Source organism: Telopea speciosissima, chromosome 7, assembly GCF_018873765.1.
Source record: "Telopea speciosissima isolate NSW1024214 ecotype Mountain lineage chromosome 7, Tspe_v1, whole genome shotgun sequence".
NCBI lineage: Eukaryota > Viridiplantae > Streptophyta > Magnoliopsida > Proteales > Proteaceae > Telopea > Telopea speciosissima.
Window position 1 is genome coordinate 32,752,158 of NC_057922.1, and position 7,701 is coordinate 32,759,858.

Consider the following 7,701-nt stretch of genomic DNA (forward strand, 5'->3'; position numbering starts at 1 on the left):
TCCTTGCCGTCCAACAGGCTCTATCTGAGGTCATACTTGGTACGAGGCTCAGACAATGCATGTCCTTTCTCACAACATCTCCTATGGTCATTCTAGGCCTGCCCCTAGCTCTTTTAGCGCCTTTGTTCGGAATCATATCACTCCTTACTAGGGAGCCCCTAGGCCTTTGTTGAACATGATCGTACCATCTCAAACGACTCTCTCGGAGTTTGTATCGATCGGGGCAACTTCCAAGTCAGCTCTAATACGATCATTCCTTACTTTATCCCTCCTAGTTTTCCCGCACATCCATCTTAATATCCTCATCTCTGCTACACAACTTCTCAATATGACATTTCTTAGCTGCCCAACATTCTTCCCCATACATCATTGCTGGTCAAACAATGGTCCTATAGAACTTTCCTTTAAGCTTTAAAGGAATACGTCGGTCGCACAGTACTCCAGACGCACCTCTCCATTTCATCCATCCTACTTTAATTCTCTGTGAAACATCATCCTCTATGTTACCTTCTTTATTTATGATTGACCCCAAATATCTAAAATAGTCAGTCTGGGTTATCCCTCTTTCCTCAATTCGCAGCATGTCAGTATCCATCAAAGTGTGAATAAAATTACACATCATATACTCCTTGGTATTCTATTGTGTGGGCAAAATATTTTCTTTCAACCAAGACAGTCTATCTTTGGGTGGAGATTAACGCATCAAAGACTCGCCACTGATGACTTGATCCAGAAAGGCATCCCCTTAGTTTCAAGGTGCTCCTTGTGCTTATGTGCCTTTGAAAATCTCAATCGTATCTTCTTGTAGTGTACTATTGCAAGAAAGTTGTGGCAGCAATTTTTAAGTATATTCAAGCTCTCTTGGCCGAACCCCTCTTCTCTAAGTGAGCTGCTGATCTGGTGGAAAAGGAAGGCTATAGTGGTTCCTCTCAGATTTATCTGACCTTCAGGTTTGATCCTCATTCCAATGTACATATGGTATGAACGTAATTTGAGAAGATTTGAAGCTAAGTTTAGACACACTAGTGTAATCATAGCAGCTGTCAACAAGGATATTCCGGAAGCTTCTCTGATGATGTCATCCAAGGTGAAATCGGTGGAAGACCTTGTAATTTCACGATAGTTCGGTGTTGCTCTTCTTCCTACTTCCCCTTCGAGAATTTTAGAAGTCAAGTGGTGCAATCCAGAACTGGGTTGGTATAAATTAAACATAGATGGATGCTCTTTGGGTAACCCAGGTAATGCAAGTGCAGTGGGAATAATAAGAAATTCTGTTGATTCCTCACTAGGCCGCTTCTCAAAAATTTTTGGTGTTCATTCAAACTTCTATGCAGAATTTGCAGCCTTATTCATTGGATTGCAGTTGGTAAGGGATATAGGAATTACCAAGCTATGGATTGAATGTGATTCCTATACAGTTGTTTTATGTGTTCAAAATCAGAACAGTCCTTAGATTTTTTAGCACCAGTGGCTTGTTTGCAATCATTTTCTTTCATTAATCTAATGGAAAATCACCCACTGTTATAGGAAGGTCAATCCAGTTGCTGATTTGCTAGCCAAGAAGAGTGTGGCTTCATAGGCGTCTCTTTCTTGGTCTACACATCCTTTATTTGCACGGGATGAATTTTTTTTGGGATGCTTAGGAAAGATCCAGATTTCAATTTGTATCTGGTAGATAGTTCAGGCTATCTTTTGTCTTGAGGTTTCTGTTGATGGCAATGCCGTAGGTGGAGTTTCAAGATATTTTTGTATTTTTTATCCGTCCTGGGAATGCCTAGACGCTGATCCTGTTTATCCTTATCTTTTAATGTATTCTTTTGCTGATCTTAAGCCCAAAAAAAAAAAAAGGGAGCAGGGGATCTCCATACGCATTTCCCAAGTTTGCATACTTACAGATTTTGCAAGATCACTTTTTGACCATGGTAGTGGCAAGGCTGGGTTGGCCCAACTTAAATCTGTCTTTGTCCTCCTTCCTGCATCCGCTGCACAGTATTGGACTTTAAACCCTTGTATCATTGAAGATTTGATAGAAATGTTTCAATTTTTTAATTCTCTGATCTTTTTTACTTATGTACTGGTTTCATCTATCTTCACCAACTCCCCCCCCCCCCCCAAAAAAAATAAATAAATAAATAAATAAAAGGATAACTGATATTATCCAAGGAGAGAAACTAAAGTCGACAGGAGAGATCATGTGAGAAGTTAGGTTTCTTCCAGCAAGGAGTAGTTGTAAGTCTTAACTATGATATCTGCATGATTAGCCTGTGTTGATGTATCTAAATGAAATATACAAAAAAAATAGTTTCTCAAGCCCAAAATATGTTAAAAAGGTGAATGTAATTGCGAGAAACAATGAGTCCTGTTTTCTGAAGGTGCCACAGGCCCACAACTACTTTCTGGCAATCTGCTTCCATGTCCAGTTCTTGGATCAGTAACTCCACTGCTAGTTGCCACCCATGCAAGATTGTTTGCTAATCTGTCTCCCTGCGTTTCATTGTTCCGATCTGTTTTTGAAATTGCTGATGGACCAGATGGATAAAAGGCTGCATGTACAATCAGTTTGCTCATTCTTTTCTTTGAACTTGGTTTCACTGGCAATCTGCTTCCATGTCCACCGCCTTGGTTTTCTTTCAAGCACAATAGCTCATCACTCTTCATACCACTATGATTGATTGCTACTTCCAACTTGTTGGATATTAACTGGGAGGGGGTGTTGACCTTTTTTATTTAACTCTTTTTTGGGAAATACAATTTTCAAAACATATGATCAAGGATGAATATTTTAGAACATGTAGTACTTTGTATATTAATATCAGGACCTATGTTCATAGTGTTTAGGAATGCATTTTTTGGAGAATGAAAGGCTGTGTTGGCAAGTGATCTATTATTTCAATAATTAAATGTTTCTTTTAGAACTTTTTAAAAACATGTTGAAGAGCGAGAAAATATTGGAATCCCCATATAATTTCTAGGGAACACTTTTTGACAATGTAATGCCTATTTGGAGTCTTGTAATTTATATTTTGTTAGGCATGGAAAGGGAGAAGAGGAGGGTGACGACAAGGAAGCATCATTCCATTTTAGGAGCTATGCTTGGATACATGTTCAAAATCTATCTTTATTATTCGTCTTATATACAGTAATTGGGATTTTGAGGCTTAAATTTATGTGTCAGCAATGCAAATTCATGGTACATCTCTGCTGTCATTTGTGAAAGTAGTTAGATACCTATGCCATTGGCTCTGCACTCTGAGATGAAGAAATGGCTATTGTCTCTCTTTTTGATAAGAACCTTAGTACCCTGATTAGCAGAGTTGGCCTTATCCCTGGTGTTACTAGAAAGTTTTCTTGCTGGCAGTAATCCATTTAAAAAATACTCTGTCTCATCAAAGTTCAAAACAGGGTTCTTTCTCCACATCAAAGGTTGTGCAGAAGTTTTCAATTAAACCATGAAGATTGCCCTTCCGGCAAAACTCACACTCCTGCACTTTTTCATGGTCCCACACTTGTCACTTCGGCCTGGTACGCCAATCTTTTCCCATTGGAATTATCTGGGTCAAAAGAGAGGCTTCTAAAATCCAGTTATTTGCGCTGTCAGCCACATGGAACTGTGTTTTGACTGTCAAGTGTCAACCACTTGATCTGTATGGCTTTTGTATTCCAAATGTCTGTCTTTTTTTCGCATTTCAAACTGTATTTTTAGCTTTAAGGTGTGGTCTCAATTGATCCTGGAATTACATGTTTGATTGTTGCTTGGTGTTGCCTTATTATCTGATAAGCCTCATCTGGAACTGGAACAATGGAACTTTTGATAAAAGAGGTAAGAAGTTATGGAGGTTATTGTGTCCCACTGTAATCTTTAGTTTTTGGCCTTAAACAAAATGGAAGTGGGTTTGTTAACCATTGGACCCTGACTTATGGTCACTCAAATGGCTGAAGAGAACTCCCTTTTTTGGGGCTTCCTTGTGCTGCAAGATTATGGATAATAATACCATTACTGACTTCAGAAGAAACTTGAGTTCCTTTTTGTATCATCACTAGCATGGTGTCTCTTTTTGTATCTCTTTGGGCTTTTTCTATTTCTCTTAGAATCGTACCTATTGGTAGTCCCATGCACCCTCTTGATAGTCCCAGATTTTTCAGTGCTGTGTTTTGGCACCTGGCCAACTTGGATTAGGCTGAAAATTGACAAATGGCAGGGAACTTTAGGGTCTGCTTGTCCACAAAATTTGGGCCCCATCCAACGTGCCAAGTGGCAGATATGTTAGGGCCTCCAAAATAAGCTTCCCTTGGTAGTTTGACTTGGAAACATTTTCCCTACTAAGCACTTCCTTAAATTATTTATAATATTAAAATTTTTTTAAAAGTAATTTTAACATTTTCAAAAAAGCAATAATTTTCATTTCTAACCTTTATTTTTTATTGAGAAGTGAAACAATAGGGGCATGGACCAATAATGGGGATGTCATTTAAAGCACATCACTCTTTTTTCAAAATATCATTTAACCAAAGAGTTGTTGCATTTTTCTTTTCAAGCACATCGCTCTTTTTTAAAAAAATTTCAGGTTTTTTTGTTGAGGGTTCTTTACTTTGTTATATTATTTACATAAATATATGCAGAAGTTGAAAGGTATAGTGCCCAACCCAACCCACCAGCAGATGTTGCAATGGTTGCTATGGTTGTAATGGATTAATTTGAAAAGCGCAAAAGTGATCCAAAATTGATCATATGAAAGTTTATGTAGGTTAGTGGGTTAAAATAGAACGTCCCAATGCATGAGGCTCCCGCTACTGCAGGGTCTTGGAGGGGCAAATGTATGCAGCCTTACCCCCACTTTGGGGAGGCTGTTTCCATGATTTGAACCCACAACCTAATGGTTGCAATAGTGCAACTAACCGTTGCGCCAAGGCTCGCCAATATGCTTTTATAATTATTTTTTTAAAGAAGGGTTACCCTTGGTCCATCATGAATGATTTGTATTGGGATGGGATTCGCCAACCTTAATTTCGAAAAATAGGTGTGCTGGTGGGTTGGGTTGGGCACTAGACCTTTCAAAATCTAAAACACATAGGCAAGCTTATGATTGACATGCAGACAACTTATTTAATTCTTTTCCATGGTCCAATGTTTTGATTCATCTTTGAGTATTGTTTTGTTAAAGTGTACCTTGAGGGGGAATCCTTGTACCGTGAAGAGGAGTCTTTAGCTAGTAGTCGTTGTTTATGTTAGTCATTGTTATATTTACTTATTTACGTGGTTAGTCTTTGGCTGTAATTGTAATTTGACTTTTAGTAGGACTCTTTAGTACATTATAAGTAATGGACCTAGGCCATGATAGAGTTAATTCTGAATCCTATGGTAGCACTAAGATTTTCCTTCTTCTCCATCGTTCTCTTTCTCTCTTCTTCTTCTTTCGTTCTTCTTCTTCACAGGTTTTGTCACAGGTTTCACTACTTTAGCTTCAATTCTTTAATTTCCCCAACTGAGGTTAGTAGACTCATGAATGCTTCTTTTAAGACCATGGCTATTTGCTGGATGGGACTTGTGTGCTGCAACTTGATAGTCTTTTTTGGTGGGTTCACCTCTTATGTGCTGTTAAAGTGTTAAACCAGTCAGATAAATTCAACACAAGATAAGATTCTGTTGAAAAAGAAAAAGGCAAACTTTGAGTGAGAATCCACATAGTTTTGATAATGGTTCATCTCTTAAATATTATTTAAACTTATGATGTTGATTGATAAACCATGATTAAGGACTAAGACATCTATCGTTTCTACACAAGGTAGCGAGGCTCTTATTGTAGATAACTTGGAACTCTTCAACTCTAGCAACAATGAGGCTAGGTTTTCAGTCTTATACAACTTGTCTCCCATTTCCTTAAAATGTTATCTTTTACAGCAACCTGGACAATGTTTGAACTGTTTGCTTAATTGGTTTAATATATGCGTACTACATTAAATGTCGAAAAATGTTACACTATTTCTAACAAGAATTGAACCCTCACCAATTATAAATACATGGCATATCAACACACGACGACTTGAATTGTACTTTCAGTTGACTCCTTTTAGTACTTACTCACATAATCTGTCACTTAATGCTTTAAAAGCCAATTTCTTTGATCTGTTTGACCCGGCGGTTGTACTGGTTGACCTGCAACCTGCCCATCTAAATAGGTGAAGGAGCGAGCCGGGTTTCAGGACACTGCTTTCTACAGCAGATTATATATCTTTCCATACCTAGTGCCACTGATTTTGAACATTTGCCCATATCAAAAACTCTTCAGAGAGAGAGAGAGATGGATATTATGGACCCATTGATCTTTCATAGCCCATCTTTGTCTCTTTCTTTTCCAGATTTCCAACTAAATTGGTGCACCAAATTATTTCTCTATGGTATTTCACTTCCAGATTCTGACAGGCTTTTAAGGGAACATACAATTCCTCTAGCTACTGAAATAGCATGCAACACATCTATATTTCCTCTTTTATCTTCTTGTTTAAATTTGGGCTGGACGCCAATCTTTCACTGGGCTTTTGCTGATATGTATGTGAAGGCATCAGCTCCTGTCATTTGCTTTTGCTGCCTTCAATGTCTACTAGAAAATAGAGCCAAATAAAGAGCTATTTTTTGTTTCATGCTTGTAGGCCTGCAGATTATGCATCCTCTTCCTAAGAAGTGTTTCATAGTACATTTTGTGTGGCAAGTATGGTCTCTCTAAAAACTATTAAAAATATAATAAAGGAGAAAAGTTTTCTGGTCAGCAGAGCAGCCGTGCTCGGGAAAAGTCAAGCGATAAAATCTTTCCTCACATTGTTTAAATTGCCCCAAATACCCCTCCCATTGTTTCTCTCCTCCACTGACCAGAGAATCGCCCCTTATAATAAATTGATAAAAGAAAGTGTGTATTGGAGCATTTTGGGTGGTTAAATATATTTCATCTCCAGATGGTCAAATCAAAATACTCTTTGTTTTTCCAGATCTAATGTTATTTTGATATTGAGCTATCATTCTTGTGCAAAGTCCATAACAAGGATGTGTTAATATACTTTTTAATTGTGTTCATGTATTCTTCCTCCCCCCCACCCCAACCTTTTGCAGCATACTGGTCCTTAAATCTGCTTTTGTCGACATGTGAGAATGTGATGCTCAGAAGCTTTTCAAGTTGGGCGTCTTACTTTAGACATCTCCTTGTTTAATTTCTAAGTAGATTATATTATTGAAATTGACGAGTTTTGTGGAAAAGCAGTTATGTCAGTTTTGAAGAGTGCAAAATTGTCTTTTAAATCATGTTGAGAAAATTTTGAATTTTTTATTGAAAATGTCAAATTCTTTTCATCATATTCTGTCCCCAACTTTTTTCTTTTTAGCTTTTCTTTGGAGGAATCATTGAAGCCTTGAAGCTCGGATTGTTAGCATCAATTACATATCATTTGGACTTCTTATGATTTTCTATATGACCTTGACTCTGCTTCTTTAGTTTTTTGAAATTTGGGTTCTTTTATGAATCATAACCTCTCTTGAACTGGACCCCTTGGACTACATTGGAGCTAGATTTCAAATCTAGTGCAGCAAGTTCATGTGTTACTGTACATTGGATCTTTGAGGAATACTGGTGGAGATATATTAGGTACAAGGTTTTTCATTTTTTATTTTTTATTTGCAAATGCACTAGAGAGCTAAAAACAGCCATGAAGCAA

At 37.6% G+C, this 7,701-nt stretch overlaps 1 long non-coding RNA gene across 1 annotated transcript in view; it reads left to right on the forward strand.

Annotated features, from left to right (window-relative positions):
* Window positions 1-7,315, forward strand: part of LOC122669966 — a 26,267-nt gene extending 18,952 nt beyond the window's left edge. The window contains exon 4 of the long non-coding RNA XR_006334107.1: window positions 7,103-7,315. This is a non-coding gene — a long non-coding RNA (uncharacterized LOC122669966). The remainder of the gene's footprint in view (window positions 1-7,102) is intronic.
* Window positions 7,316-7,701: the final 386 nt, after the last annotated feature.